The following is a 16,001-nucleotide window of genomic DNA, read 5'->3' on the forward strand; positions in this document are numbered from 1 at the left end:
GACTGTGGAAAGTTCGATCCGTGGATCAACCGTCTCCTAACTATGTGTTAGTATTAGATTGTTATAGTAGTGATCCCCAATGAACTACACCTTCTATTATCCGCTCCGTTGTGTAGTCCACCTCTACATTGACTGTGGGCTTGGCTATTTGACTTGTTTTGGTCAATAAATAGGAGGACATCATAAACGTGATTTGACACATGTTTGCTCATTGGGGGTTGCTGTAATGCTTTTGCTATATTACTATAGAATATTTAATTCTGTTATAAAACAAGAGAAACTAAAATGTAGAAGCAAGTCACTTATGAGAAAGGTTACACATAGAATGAATGGATATGGGTTGAACATAGATAAAAAGGATGGAACAAATGAAAATGCTGCTTTAGATAGAGGCAGAAAGACAAAGTGGACTTTTAAGTATTAATAAGGTACAGATCATACTATCTTCAGATTGACAGCCATGTTATCCCTAAATTGCACACCTACTGGTAACACCCATTGTAACGCTATTATGGCCTCATGTAATCTCTTCCCAAGAAAAGCAGATAAACCCCCAGCTACAAAGCCAACTAATGCCAGCTACCATTATAACCATACACACTTGCCCCTCAGCTCTGTAACAGAACAGACATATGTTGAGCCCAGGCCCCTTCAGTCTGTTGAGTCACATTACTTACTGTCCAGTCTGGTCCTTGTAGCCACACTATGTGTTGAGAAGACTGGATGGGGGAGAGGGATAAGACATGAGAACATTGCATAAAACAGAATTTAGGTGCTATGATCCTTCAGCCTATCCTAAGCTTATTAATCTACCCTATCTCTTTCCCCTTGCTTCTCACTCTGTTTTATGCTGGTTGGTAAACTCTTCTGGTTATTATTGCTGCTCTTTGGGTAGACACATTATGCCAAAACTTAGTAGTTTAATTAGCCAATTTATTTTGCTCTTAATTTTGAGGCCCAGAAATTTGGGAAGAACTTACTTGGACAGTTATTTTATTGGAGTCGTTTATGTAGTATCAATCAGATTTCAACACAACTGCTGTCATTTGAAAGTTCAGCTGGGCTGAATAGCTAAGATGGCTCAGTCACATGGCTGACTGGTAGCTCAAATGGGGCTGAGAACCAGAGCACTTTCACACAGCCACTCCAGCATGGTGATCTTCTCACCAGGCAGCTGGCTTTCCCCAGAGTGAATGTCTGAAAAGAAGCAGGCTTGTGGCGTTTTCTGACCTATCCTTGGAAGTCACACAGTATCACTTCCACTGTATTCTACTGGCTATAAGCCAACCCCTAGGGCCAGCCCATATTCAAGGGAAAGGGATATAAACCCCACATCTTAATAGGAGTAATGCCAAAACATTTGAGGATACGTTTTAGAACCACCAGATAATGTGATTTAAGCTTCTTAATTTGGCCTATAAGCCTATCTATTTCGTGACCTGTAGGTGTATACATGGAGGCTGCCATTGCATCAAGGTAATTTTCCATATGGAAAAATTGCCTCGAAGACATTTACCTTTTGGAATCCAGCTGCTGCATAAAGAAGTCTGATGTATCCTGCTGGAAAGACCAAATGGAGGAGGAGGCCGTAGCCAACAGCCCCAGCTAACTGCCAAACATGCATGACAGCATCTTGGACCATCCAGGCTCAATTGAGCCCCAGATGACAGCATTGGGGTTGAAAGCACTAGCTCTAGACTCAGACTGCCTGGATTTGAGTCCTTATACTGTCATTTATTAGCTGTGTAACCTTGAGCTGATCAACCTTTCCACGGTTGCCCATCTGTTTAATGGGAATAAGAACATGTTCAGTTTGCTCACCTGTTAAATATAGATAAGGGCATCTGCTTTGTAATGTTACAGTGAAACCAAATAATACATGTAAAGCATTTCAAACAGCACCTGATACATGACAAGCATGCAATAAATACTAGCTATTATTATCTAAATGCCCATGGACCTCTCAAATCTCTACGATTATGTCTTTGGACCCTCATTTGAGAAATGTCCACCTAGCTATCTGTCATTTAATACATGGATGTGTATTAACTGGATCCCCTAACCACTTCCTTCTCTGAACACCTGAATATCCTAAATATGAATGGATGAAGGATCTAGGGAGGGAGATAATTTGGGGATCGTTTATGGGGCTGTGGATCAGGTCTAGATGCAGGTGGCAAAGGGGAGTTTCCGAAGAAATACGATGGTGCTGAAGAGGAAATGCTAGCAGGCTGGAGGGGCTACAGAAATGGAAGACAGAAGGAAGGAAAGCCCAGAAGGCAAACTTGGCCTGAGTTCAGCCCAGCCTGTTCTTCGCTTTTAAAGAGGACAACTGTCATACCTAGGTTAACAATCACAGTTTCCTCCTCATGAAAAATTGCTGCTGAATCATCAGTCCATGGTAAGCTGCATCATATAAATATGCTCTAGAGTTCCTGGCTTCCGTGTTGCTGGCAGGGCACACAGCTGTTTGCTGCCCGCCATTGATGAAACTTTATACACCCAGCTATTCTGCTTTAGAATTCTTGAAATTGTTGCTTTACCTAGTGGACCCTTTAATCATTTCTTCTGCCCATATTTTTGCAATTTCGTCATTGCACTTCTCATCCATCAAGCTCCTGCCTTAGTATTCTGACCCCTGGAAGGCCTCTGCCCCATCACAGTGGTGGTGAATAAATTGTTTCTTCACAATGGAAACCACAAAGTCTTATTAGAACAATTAAAGAAGACTTAAATAAGTGGAGAGAAATACCAATTCAAGATTGAAAAACTCAGTAGTATAAGATGTCAATTCTCCCTAAATGCATTTGTCAGGGTTCTCCAGAGAAACACAACCAATAGGATATAGAAATATATACAGAAAGAAATTAATTATGAGGAATTGGCTGGTATGGTTATGGAGGCTGAGAAGTTTCATTATCTGCTGTCTGCAAGCTGAAGGCCCAGGAAAGCGGGTGGTATAATTTAGCCCAATTCTGATAGCCTGAGAACCAGGGGGTCACAAGTGTAAGTCCCAGTCCAAGTCTGAAGGCCTGAGAACCAGGAGCACCAATGTCCAAGAGCTGGAGGAGACAGATGCCTCAGCTCAGGCAGAGGTAGTATTTTTACCCTTCTTCTGCCTTTTTGTTCTATTTCAGCCTTCTGTGTATTAGATGATGCCCACTCACATTGGTGAATGTGATCTTCTTTACTCAGTCTACCAGTTCAGATGCTGATCTCCTCCAGAAATACCCTCGCCAACATACCCAGGAATAATATTTTACCAGTTACCTGGGCATCCCTTGGCCCAGTCAAGTTGACATAAAATTAATCATCACACCAAATTAATCTATAAATTCAGTGTGATCCCAATCAAAATCCCAGCTGGGTTTGTGTGTCTATATGTGTGTATGGAAACTGTCAAACTGATATGAAAATTCACATTGAAATACAAATAGATATAGCATACCAGACAGAGGATTGATCCACTGAGCTTGAATCCTAACTCTAACACCTACCAGCTGTATCAATTCGGACATGTTGCTAATCAATCTAAGCCTTTGTTTTGTTTTTTTTTTTTTTTGGTTTTTGTTTTGTTTTGATTTTTATGAAAATCTACCTCACAGAATCATAAGGGTAAAATGAGACAATGTATGTTTAAAAAAAGAAAGACACAGTACCTAACATGTAGTAGATGTTCAACAAATGATAGGTAGTATTAAAAGGCCTCAAGATGTAAAAACTAGTGTTAGCAATAGACCGTATATCTAGAAGTGTCAGAGACTAATTCAACTTTAAAGCTAAAAGAAAGAGAACACAACTAGGATCTCTGTTTTCTCAGCTTTCCTTCACTCAACAACCCCTTACATTCTAGCTGTCCAGGTTTCAAAGGAAGAAGTTTGAATACATAAATTTGGGAGTCATCAGCATGCAGGTATCATTTAAAGCTATAAGCTGATCAGGTTGCCATTGGGGTAAAGATAGAGATGAGCAGAGAGTCTGGCCCTGACCCTGGGACTCCTCATCAGTGAGAATTTGTAAGAGGCACATGAGGCAACAAGGTAGAAGGAAAACTGGAGACTGCTGAGGTTTATGGCCTGAAACTATGTTCACCTAATGTAAGACTGGTCATTTTTGTTGTTGGAAACTTGAATGATTTTTGTAACCTTCTCCTTTGCATTTGTCTCTCTTGCTTGAATTGTTTATGATAAGTATACACAATTTAAACAGAAACAAAGAAAGTAACTGTGGGATTATTTTGGTCTAAAATACCTGAGAAATCCTAAATAAATCTCAAACAGACAATCTCCTCTTTTGAGTCCTTTGTACTCCTCTACACCATTCATTCAATATGGCTTTTCATCATCACCACTGGGGCACTTCATTTCTAAAGATTTTATCTAGGCTGGGTGTGGTGGCTCACGCCTGTAATCCCAACACTTTGGAAGGCTGAGGCGAGTGGATCAATTAAGGTCAGGAGTCTGAGACCAGCCTGACCAACATGGTGAAACCCCCCTACTAAAAATACAAAAATTAGCTGGGCATGGTGGCGGATGCCTGTAATCCCAGCTACTTGGGACGCTGAGGCAGGAGAATTGCTTGAACCCAGGAGGCAAAGGTTGCAGTGAGCCAAGATCATGCAACTGCACTCCAGCCTGGGCAACAGAGTGAGACTCCGTCACAAAAACCAAAAAAAAAAAAAAAAAAGATTTAATCTACCTGCTAAAAAATGCCAAGCACAAGGCAAGACATGGTATTTCATGAAAACAGGATGAAAAATATAAGAAAGGGGCTGTCACTTGGAAACTCAAAACTTCTGTGCTTAATTTCATACTCTATGAGGCTCATGTTTATCTGCCTATAATATCACATTTATATGCAACACCTACAATAACACACCTATATGCAACAAGTCTTTATTCCACACCCAACATAAAAAGTGCATACGTGCACAAATACACAGAGAGACACACATACACATGCATGTACAGGCACAAACACACAAACAACTACCTGACTCTTCAAGGCACTATTTTGTAACTTTTTCCCCTTCCATGTTGACCTTTGCCTTTGAGGTTGGGGAAGGGTTTTGATTAAAGTAAATATAAGCATAGACATAAAATGCCCTCTCTTCAAACTTTAAAGTCAAATTCTTAGTGAGGCTTTGAAATATTTAGATACTGCAATAACTATTTTTTTAATTTTTAATTTTTGTGGGTACATAGCAGGTGTATGTATTTATGGGGTACATGAGATGTTTTGAAACAGGCATGCCATGCATAATAATCGCATCATGGAAAATGGGGTATGAATCCTTTCAAGCATTTATCCTTTGTGCTATAAATGATCTAATTTTACTCTTTTATTTATTTTAAAATGTACAATTAAATTATTATTGACTATAGTCCCCCCGTTTTGTTATCAAATATTAGGTCTTATTCATTCTTTTGAACTATTTTTTTGTACCCATTAACCATCACTGCCTCCCCTACACACACCCACACTACCCTTCCTAGCCTCTGGTAACCACCCTTCTACTCTCTATGTCCTTGATTTCAATTGTTTGATTTTTAGATCCCATAAATAAGTGAGAACATGCAATGATTGTCTTTTCGTGCCTGGTTAATCTCACATTATGTTAATAACATAATGACCTCCAGTTCCATTATTGCAAATGACATGATTTCATTCTTTTTTATGGCTGAATAGTACTCCATTGTGTATAAGTACCACATTTTCTTTACCCATTCATCTGTTGATGGACACTTAGGTTGCTTCCAGATCTTGGCTATTGTGAATAGTGCTGCAATAAACGTGGGAGTGCAGATATCTCTTCAATATACTGATTTCATTTCTTTTGGTTATATACCCAGCAGTGGGATTGCTAGATCATATGGTAGCTCTATTTTTAGTTTCTTGAGGAACCTCTAAACTTTTCTTCATAGTGGTTGTACTAATTTCCATTCCCATCAACAGTGTACAAGAGTTCCCTTTTCTCCATATTCTTGCAAGCACGTGTTATTGCCTGTCTTTTGGATATAAGCCATTTTAACTGGAATGAGATGATATCTCATTGTACTTTTGATTTGCAATTCTCTGATGATCAATGATGTTGAACGTTTTCATATGCCTGTTTGCCATTTGTAGGTCTCCTTTTGAGAAATGTTGCAAGAACTATTTTTGAAAAATGGCTCCACCTTTTGAGCCCAGGAGAAAGGTCAGTGTTTGAAAGACGTTCACTGTTCCTGTTTGTGTTGAAGGGAAAATAAGGTGTCGATACAGATATGCTGAACACCTTTTCCGAGATACTTATCAAATCATCTTCTAAAACATATCTCAATTCAACACATTGACACCCACTCTGTACTGGCTATCACGCTAGGTACTAGGAGCATACACATAGAAAGATACTTTGTTTAAAGCGAAATTTTCTGTTTAAGGTCTAATATTTTAAATGTTATGAATTACTGCTATTCAATAGTGTCCAATTCTCAGGGTCCAAGGGAACTGTTCTTCCTTGAACTCTTGAAGTTAGAGGTGATCTTGTGGCTTGCTTTGGACAATGAATAGAGACCTGACATATTTCACTTCTGAATATCTGTGCTCAACTATGCAGCTCCCTCATCTCCTACCATGGTGAGATTCACAACATGTGCTGAAATTGATGTTCCATGAAATTGATGAGACCTGGAATAGATAGCCAATATAGGACAGCTTCCCTGGGGATTTTCCTCAACCCACGGCAGACTTTTCATGACAGAGAAATAAACTCTTGTGTGTTATCAGTGTGATTTTGGGATTGCTTCTTACTGCATCAAAACCTCACATATGCCCGGCATGGTGGCTCAAGCCTGTAATCCCAGCACTTTGGGAGGCCAAGGCAGGTGGATCACCTAAGGTCAGGAGTTGGAGACCAGCCTGGCTAACATGGTGAAACCCTGTTTCTACTAAAAATACAAAAAAAAAAAATTAAAAATACCAAAAAAAAAAAAACCCCTCACATATGAGGCCGGATACGGTGGCTCATGCCTGTAATCCTAGCACTTTTGGAGGCCGAGGAGGGTGGATTGCCTGAGCCCAGGAGTTCAAGACCAGCCTGGGCAATGTGGTGAAACCCTGTTTCTACTAAAAATACAAAAAAAATTAGCCCAGCATGATGGTACACATCTGCAATCACAGCTACTTGGGAGGCTGAGGTATGAGAATTGCTTGAACCCAAGAGGCAGAGGTTGCAGTGAGCCGAGATCGTGCCACTGCACTCCAGCCTGGGTGACAGAGCAAGACTCCATCTCAAAAACAAAACAAAACAAAACTTCACATATGTGATACAGCTCTTCCTTGGCTCTGTTTGTTGTTTTTATGAAGTTGAATGCCTTCCTTTATTCCTGCTATTTCCTTTACCTAAAGGGAGGACCTATTTTGGCACTAGGATGTTTGTCTGACCTGATTAGGATACAGAGAGACAGGGTCCTATTTTCCTCTATCTGGTTTCTGAGTTTTATGTGAGTCTGGAGCCACAGACATAGATTTTCGAGTCAACATTATTAAGGAAGTTATTAAATCCAAACAAGTGGATGTTATTGTCTATGGCAAATGTGTCAAAGAAAGCATAACGGGACTTAAGGCAGAGACCTGGGGAACAACAACATTTAAGGGATACACAGTGGAAGAAGAAAGAACCAAAGAAAGAAATGAGATGATACCTCAAGAGAAAAAAAATTCTGTAGCCACAGAAGCCAAAGGATAATAACATTTCTAGAATTAGTAGTCTAGAGTTACAAAGGCAGCAGCAAAATCAAGTAAATTGAGGACAGAAAGTGCTCATTAGAAATGGTGGATTGAACACATATAATTATGACCATGCTGTTGGAAAATCACACTAAAAGGAATGTAAATGGTTATTATTATTATTATTATACTTTAAGTTCTAGGGTACATGTGCACAACATGCAGGTTTGTTACATATGTATACACGTGCCATGTTGGTGTGCTGCACCCATTAACTCATCATTTATTTCTGCTAATACTATCCCTCCCCCCTTCCCCAGCCCCACGACAGACCCTGGTGTGTGATGTTCCCCTCCCTGGGTCCAAGTGTTCTCATTGTTCAATTCCCACCTATGAGTGAGAACAGGTGGTGTTTGGTTTTCTGTCCTTGCGATAGTTTGCTCAGAATGATGGTTTCCAGCTTCATCCATGTCCCTACAAAGGACATGAATTCATCCTTTTTTATGGCTGCAGTATTCCATGGTGTATATGTGCCACATTTTCTTAATCTAGTCTGTCATTGATGGACATTTAGATTGGTTCCAAGTCTTCGCTATTCTGAATAGTGCTGCGATAAACGTATGTGTGCATGTGTCTTTATAGTAGCATGATTTATAATCCTTTGGGTATATACCCAGTAATGGGATGGCTGGGTCAAATGGTATTTCTAGTTCTAGATCCTGGAGGAATCACCACACTGTCTTCCACAATGGTTGAACTACTTTACAGTCCCACCAACGGTGTAAAAGCATTCCTATTTCTCCACATCCTCTCCAGCACCTGTTGTTTCCTGACTTTTTAATTATCACCATTCTAACTAGTGTGAGATGGTATCTCATTGTGGTTTTGATTTGCATTTCTCAGATGACCAGTGATGATGAGCATTTTCTCATGTGTCTGTTGTTGACTGCATAAATGCCTTCTTTTGAGAAGTGTGTGTTCATATCCTTCACCCACTTGTTGATGGGGTTGTTTGATTTTTTCTTGTAAACTTGTTTAAGTTCTTTGTAGGTTCTGGATATTAGCCCTTTGTCAGATGAGTAGATTGCAAAAATTTTATCCCATTCTGTAGGTTGCCTGTTCACTCTGATGGTAGTTTCTTTTGCTGTGCAGAAGCTCTTTAGTTTAATTAGATCCCATTTGTCAATTTTGGCTTTTGTTGCCATTGCTTTTGGTGTTTTAGACATGAAGTCCTTGCCCATGGCTATGTTCTGAATGGTATTGCCTAGGTTTTCTTCTAGGGTTTTTATGGTTTTAGGTCTAACATTTAAGTCTTTAATCCATCTTGAATTAATTTTTGTATAAGGTGTAAGGAAGGGATCCAGTTTCAGCTTTCTACATATGGCTAGCCAGTTTTCCCAGCACCATTTATTAAATAGGGAATCATTTCCCCATTTCTTGTTTTTGTCAGGTTTGTCAAAGATCAGATGGTTGTAGATGTGTGGTGTTATTTCTGAGGCCTCTGTTCTGTTCCATTGGTCTATATCACTGTTTTGGTACCAGTACCATACTGTTTTGGTTACTGTAGCCTTGTAGTATAGTTTGAAGTCAGGTAGCATGATGCCTCCGGCTTTGTTCTTTTTGCTTAGGATTGTCTTGGCAATGAGGGCTATTTTTTGATTCCATATGAACTTTAAAGTAGTTTTTTCCAATTCTGTGAAGAAAGTCATTGGTAGCTTGATGGGGATGGCATTGAATCTATAAATTACCTTGGGCGGTATGGCCATTTCCACAATATTGATTCTTCCTATCCGTGAGCATGGGTGGTCTTCCATTTGTTTGTGTTCTCTTTTATTTTGTTGAGCAGTGGTTTGTAGTTCTCCTTGAAGAGGTCCTTCACATCCCTTGTAAGTTGGATTCCTAGGTATTTTATTCTCTTTGTAGCAATTGTGAGTGGGAGTTCACTCATGATTTGGCTCTCTGTTTGTCTGTTATTGGTGTATAGGAATGCTTGTGATTTTTGCACACTGATTTTGTATCTGAGACTTTGCTGAAGTTGCTTATCAGCTTAAGGAGACTTTGGGCTGAGATGATGGGGTTTTCTAAATATACAATCATGTCATCTGCAAACAGGGACAATTTGACTTCCTCTTTTCCTAATTGAATACCCTTTATTTCTTTCTCTTGCCTGATTGTCCTGGACAGAACTTCCAATACTATGTTGCATAGGAGTGGTGAGAGAAGGCATCCCTGTCTTGTGCCAGTTTTCAAAGGGAATGCTTCCACTTTTTGCCCGTAAGTGGGTTTTTAAAAGACATAGCCTCACAAGCCCAGAGTTAACGAGAGGAGAAATGACAGTAACACATTAACATAAGATGGAAAGCAGATGAAAGAGTGGTCATTAACCTACTGGAACAGAGAATGGTGAAAATTAAGCTGGAATGGCACAACTTAGAAGAAGGTTAATTCAAGCAAAGCCTCAAAACACTGCAGGAATTGGAGGCACCAGGTACCTCTGAAAGTAGAGATACAATTAACCTAAAAACAAAAGAACTATGTTGGGCATGATGACAAGTGCCTGTAGTCCCCTACTGCTTAGGAAACTGAAGAGAGAGGATCACTTGAGCACAAGAATTTGTGAGGTTGAGCCCAGCCTGGTAAACACACTAGAGACTAGTCTCTTAAAAAAAAAAAAAAAAAAAAAAAAAAAAAAGAACTAGTTGAAGACATCTAAAAGGAACAGTTGTAAGCCCAGATCCCTCCCTCACCCATGACTCTTCCTCAGATCCCAGAAGTCTACATGTTTACTAGTAGAGAGTCACTGGTCTTAGTGTACCAAGACATCTAGGAGAAAGGAGGCATACCAAAAACAAGGAGATAAGGCCACACTCCCTCATGGATCCCTTGTCACTTTTCTGGTCTGCTTCAAGAACACTGGTAGCCTGGTAGCCTGGTAGCCATGCTTTTAAAGGACTCCTTTCTGAGCACCCAGTAAGAGTTCAGCCAGACCATCTTACGATGAAGCCCACCAATTAACCAGCCCTGACAATCATAGGGTGTCCAAATAGCTTTTGACTGTCTCAGTGTTTTTGTTTTTGTTTTGAGATGGAGTTTCATTCTTACTACCCAGGCTAGAGTGCAATGGCGTGATCTCAGCTCACTGCAACCTCCGCCTCCCAGGTTCAAGCGATTCTCCTGCCTCAGCCTCCAAAGTAACTGGGATTATAGGCCACTACGCCCGGCAAATTTTTGTATTTTTAGTAAAGACTGGGTTTTGCCATGTCAGCCAGGCTGGTCTCAAACTCCTGACCTCAGGTGATCTGCCTGCCTCAGCCTCCCAAAGTGCTGGGATTACAGGCAAAAGCCACTGCGCCTGGCCGACTGTCACAGTCTTGAATATAAAATATGAGCCAAAAGCCTAAAATCATTAAGCAATTGAAGAAAGCCTCAAAAATGGAAAGACAGAACCAAAATAGCCAATATTGTTTTGAAAAAAGAAACCCTGAGGACACAGGGAGCAAAATAAAACTTTTGAAAATGCATAACATGGAATAACATTTAACATTTAAATAAGCCTGAATGTTAATCTTTGCAAAATAAGAAGAGAAACTGAATCTGTTGAAAAACAGGAATCTCTAAAAAAAGGAACATCCAGAAAATGAAAAAGATTTTTTGAAAATTAGAAATATGAGGCTGGGTGTGGTGGTTCACGCCTATAATCCCAGCACTCTGGGAGGCCGAGGCAGGTGGCTCACCTGAGGCCAAGAGTTCAAAACCAGCCTGGCCAATATGGCGAAACCCTGTCTCTACTAAAAGAACAAAAATTATGCAGGCATGGTGGCGCAGGCCTGTAATCCCAGCTACTCAGGAGGCTGAGGCAGAAGAATCATTTGAAACCAGGAGATGGAGGTTTCAGTGAACCCAGATCGTGCCACCACACTCCAGCCTGGGTGACAGAGCAAGTCTCTATCTCAAGGGAAAAAAAAATATATATATATATATATACATATATATATATGAGAGTTTGGCTAGGTATGGTAGCTCTTCCTGTAATCCCATCACCTTGGAAGGTCGAATCAGGAGGATCGCTTGAGCCCAGGAGTTTGAGGACCAGCCTGAGCAACACAGGGAGACCCTGTCTCTTAAAAAAATAAAAAAAGCAATTAGCCAGGCCTGGTGGTGGGCACCTGTGGTCCCAGCTACTTGGGAGGCTGAGGTGGGAGGACCACTTGGGGCGGGGAGGTGGACGCTACAGTAAGCCGTGATTGCTCTACTGCACTCCAGCCTGGGTGACAGAGCAAGACCCTCTCTCAAAAATGAAATTAAATAAATAAATAAGAATATGACAGTCAAAATTAAAAAATGTAGAAAAATGATTAAGATAACATTGAGAAAAAATTCTTTAAAGTAGATAATAGATAATATAAAGCACAGAAAACGGAAAATAAATGACGAAATCAGAGAATTAGGTCAGGAAGTACAGGATAGTTAAGGAAGATATAACAGTTTTGAAAATGTAAGGGAGAAAATTGTCAAAGAAATATTTGAAGGAAAGTTCCCCAAAGTGGAGGTCATTTGTTCTTGTTGTGCAGTGTACAGGCCTATGTAAACCAAACCCTAAAGTCCGAAGAAGGTGAGAGGCCAAAGAAAGAGGCTGACAAACCCAGTTTCTTACAAAGAAATCATTTAATAGAGACTTACAAACAGAAGCAATGTCTGTGTCTCAGGCAACTGCAAGATGAGATGGTGGATCCCCATACCATTAACCCCAAGACCCAGGGCTTATGTACCCTAGGGGAGAGGTTGTTCAGAAGGGATGTTTAGAACAATTGTAGTATGATAACATCAAGATTGTTTGACCTAGGGGCAGGATTTATAATAAGTACCTGCTCTTACACAAGGAACAATAGATAAATTGGAAATCTTAGACTCTTTCTTGGAATAGTGGCTAATTAGAGGCCAACATGATGGATTAACTTCCAAGATGGAGTTCCTTTAGCCTCCACAGTTCCCAGATTGAGAAGGTCTGCTATGGGCTCAGAAAACTGGATGAAAAAAAAGAAAACCCACTCTAAGTCATGTCATCATGACATTTCAGATTACTAGGGACAAAGAGAAGATACTAAGTGTCTAGCAGCAAAGTCAATGGTGGAAGGCAGATAACTATCAAGGAAAGTTCAAGTAAAAAGGTTCCCCTTTTAGAATGGTTTCGGACATCTCAACAGCAATGCTAGAAGCCAGAACACAATGGAACTTATTTCCAATCTAGAATTCTATATCCAGCAATCTAGTGTGAGAGCTGATTACAACTTTTTCACATGTCAGAGACTCAAAATATTTATATCTCATGCTTCATATCAGGAAGAACCTGGAAGATGTGCTCCATCAAATTGAAGGAATAAACCAAGAGATTCAGGACATGAGATCTAAGACAGTAGTGAGGAAAAAAGAATGGATGACAAAGGGAAATTATAGGGTGACAGGCCTAGGAAGCAACCAGGATATGTGGGACCAAGGCAAGGGGAAGTTTTGGGAGGTGTGCCTCTAACAAAGAGATGGACTTAATCAGTTTATCTGATATGTTTGAAAATATTGAATGGAGAGTTACACTCTGTGGGAGTTTGGAGATGAATTAGTAACAGGTTCCTAGAAAACTTGCCAAACAAAAACTGAGGCAATTTTTAACTCTACTAATAAAAATTCCATTAGAGAAGAAATACAATACATTAAAAGGTGACAGGTAAGCAGTATTTATAGTAGCATAATAACACAGAATGTTGATTTAACCTAAAATTATGATATATCTAAACTGAGCAGACTGGGGAGAGGAAGTATTAGCCTGCTCAGTCTGCTATAATAAAATACCATAGTCTTGGTGGCTTAAGCAACAGAAAGTTATTTACCTGAGTTCTGGAGGCTGTAATGTCCAAGATCAAGGTGCTGTCAAGGTAGGTTTTATTCTGACACCTCTTCTCTTAGCTTATAGACAGCCATCATCTCTCCATGTACTAAAACGGACTTTTTTGTGTGTGCATGTAAACAGGGGGAAGTAGTAAAGAGCAAGGAAGCTCTCTGTTATCTCTTCTTTTTGCTATAGCAAATAACCTTTAATGGCATATTCCATGAACAACCCCAAAACTATATGGATTAAAATACAGCATTACTTTATATCACACTACAAAGGTTTTGTTTTAGACGTTGTCTTGCTCTGTCACCCAGGCTGGAGTGCAGTGGCACGATCTCGGCTCACTGCAACCTCTGCCTCTCAGGTTCGAGGAATTCTCCTGCCTCAGCCTCCTGAGTAGCTGGGATTAAAGGCACACGCCACCAAGCTTGGCTATTTTTTGTATTTTTAGTACAGATGGGGTTTTGCCACATTGGCCAGGCTGGTCTCGAACTCCTGACCTCAGGTGATCCACCCACCTTGGCCTCCCAAAGTGTTGGGATTGCAGGTGTGAGCCACTGCGCCCAGCCCAGTCTTCTTCATTTGTGCCTATTTATTGGTATTGGTAACCTTCTCTCTACCTAGATTAGTGCAAAGCATCCTGATCTCTCCTCTCCCTGCAATGATCCTTTACTCCCCGTATTTTGGCCACTTTCCTCATAGTCATACCTGGCCTGGTCAGCACAAATAATTTCAACAACTTCAAATTCAATCATAGCTCTGTACTCTGACCACCACTTCCTATTCTTCTAGATGACTTATTCTTACTCCTCAACACCTACCATTGTTTGACCCTATCAGGGCCTCTGACCTATTGACTCTTATAACTTTTTCATCACCCATCAACCGTCGTAGGTCCTCCCCTCCCTTTGAGCCTCATCTAAAGTCCATGGCCTTATAATCACTATCTTTGAAACACTATTAATTTGCTTTGTGTCCTCACTCTCCATCTTGCTTGTTTGGCAAAATATCAACTCTAGCTAAACCCAATTGTGGATAATTGGCTAATTTTCCACACCTATTCCCGAGCAGAGGCCTGTGAGTAAAGAGCATCATGATCACAACCTTTTCTTTTCTTTTCCTTTCTTTTCTTTTTCTTTTTCTTTTTTTTTTTCTTTTTTTTTTTTTTTTTTTTTTTTTTTGAGACAGGATCTTGCTCTGTTACCCAGGCTAGAGTGCAATAGTGTGATCACGGCTCACTGCAGCCTCTGACTCCCGAGCTCAAATGATCCTCCCACCTTAGCTTCCTGAGTAGCTAGAACTACAGACATGCTCCACTGTGACTGGCTAATTTTTGTATTTTTTGTACAGATAGGGTTTTGCCATTTTGCCTAGGCTGGTCTTGAACTCCTGGACTCAAGTGACCTGCCCTTCTTGGCTTCCCAAAGTGCTGGTATCACAGGCATGAGCCACTGCACCTGGCCCAATCTTCTTTATTATCACAACTTTTTTTTTTTTTTTTTTTTTTTTTTTTTTTTTGAGGTGGAGTCTCACTCTGTTGCTCAGGCTGGAGTGCAATGGTGTGATCTTGGCTCACTGCAACCCTCACCTCCAGGATTCAAGCTATTCTCCTGCCTCAGCCTCCTGAATAGCTGGGATTACAGGCGCATGCCACCACTCCCAGCTAATTTTTGTATTTCTACTAGAAGTGGGGTTTCACCATGTTGGCCAGGCTGGTCTTGAACTCCTGACCTCAGGTGATCCACCACCTCAGCCTCCCAAATCGCTGGGATTACAGGTGTGAGCCACTGCCTGGCCCTGGCCTTTTATCACAACTTTCTCTACCTCTCTGGGCCTTCTCAGCCTTTACAATACGTAAATGGTTTCTGTTTTTGTTTTTGTTTTCATTTTTGTTTTTGTTTTTGTTTTGAGACGGAGTTTTGCTCTTGTTGCCCAGGCTGGAGTGCAATGGTGTGATCTCGGCTCACCGCAACCTCCGCCTCCTGGGTTCAAGTGATTCTCCTGCCTCAGCCTCCCAAGTAGCTGGGATTACAGGCATGCGCCATCATGCCTGGCTAATTTTTTATTTTTAGTAGAGACGGGGTTTCTCCATGTTGGTTAGGCTGGTCTCGAACTCCCGACCTCAGTTGACCCACCCACCTCAGCCTCCCAAAGTGCTGGGATTACAGGTGTGAGCTACCGTGCCCAGCCATGGTTTCTGTTCTTATCAGAGGCTTGTTCATTCAATCTTGTCTGCTTCAGAAGATCACTTCTAGAATTAACTGTCAGTCTTTGCCATCTTCCAGTTCTCTCTACTGAACACTTCCACAAGCATAAAACCATCTTCAAAACAAAAACAGATCTTCCCTTGAACACACATGCACATAAAGCTACAGCCCTATTTTTTCCACTCCAGGGAAAAACTTGAAGA

Source organism: Gorilla gorilla, chromosome 7 (genome assembly GCF_029281585.2).
Source record: "Gorilla gorilla gorilla isolate KB3781 chromosome 7, NHGRI_mGorGor1-v2.1_pri, whole genome shotgun sequence".
Lineage (NCBI taxonomy): Eukaryota > Metazoa > Chordata > Mammalia > Primates > Hominidae > Gorilla > Gorilla gorilla.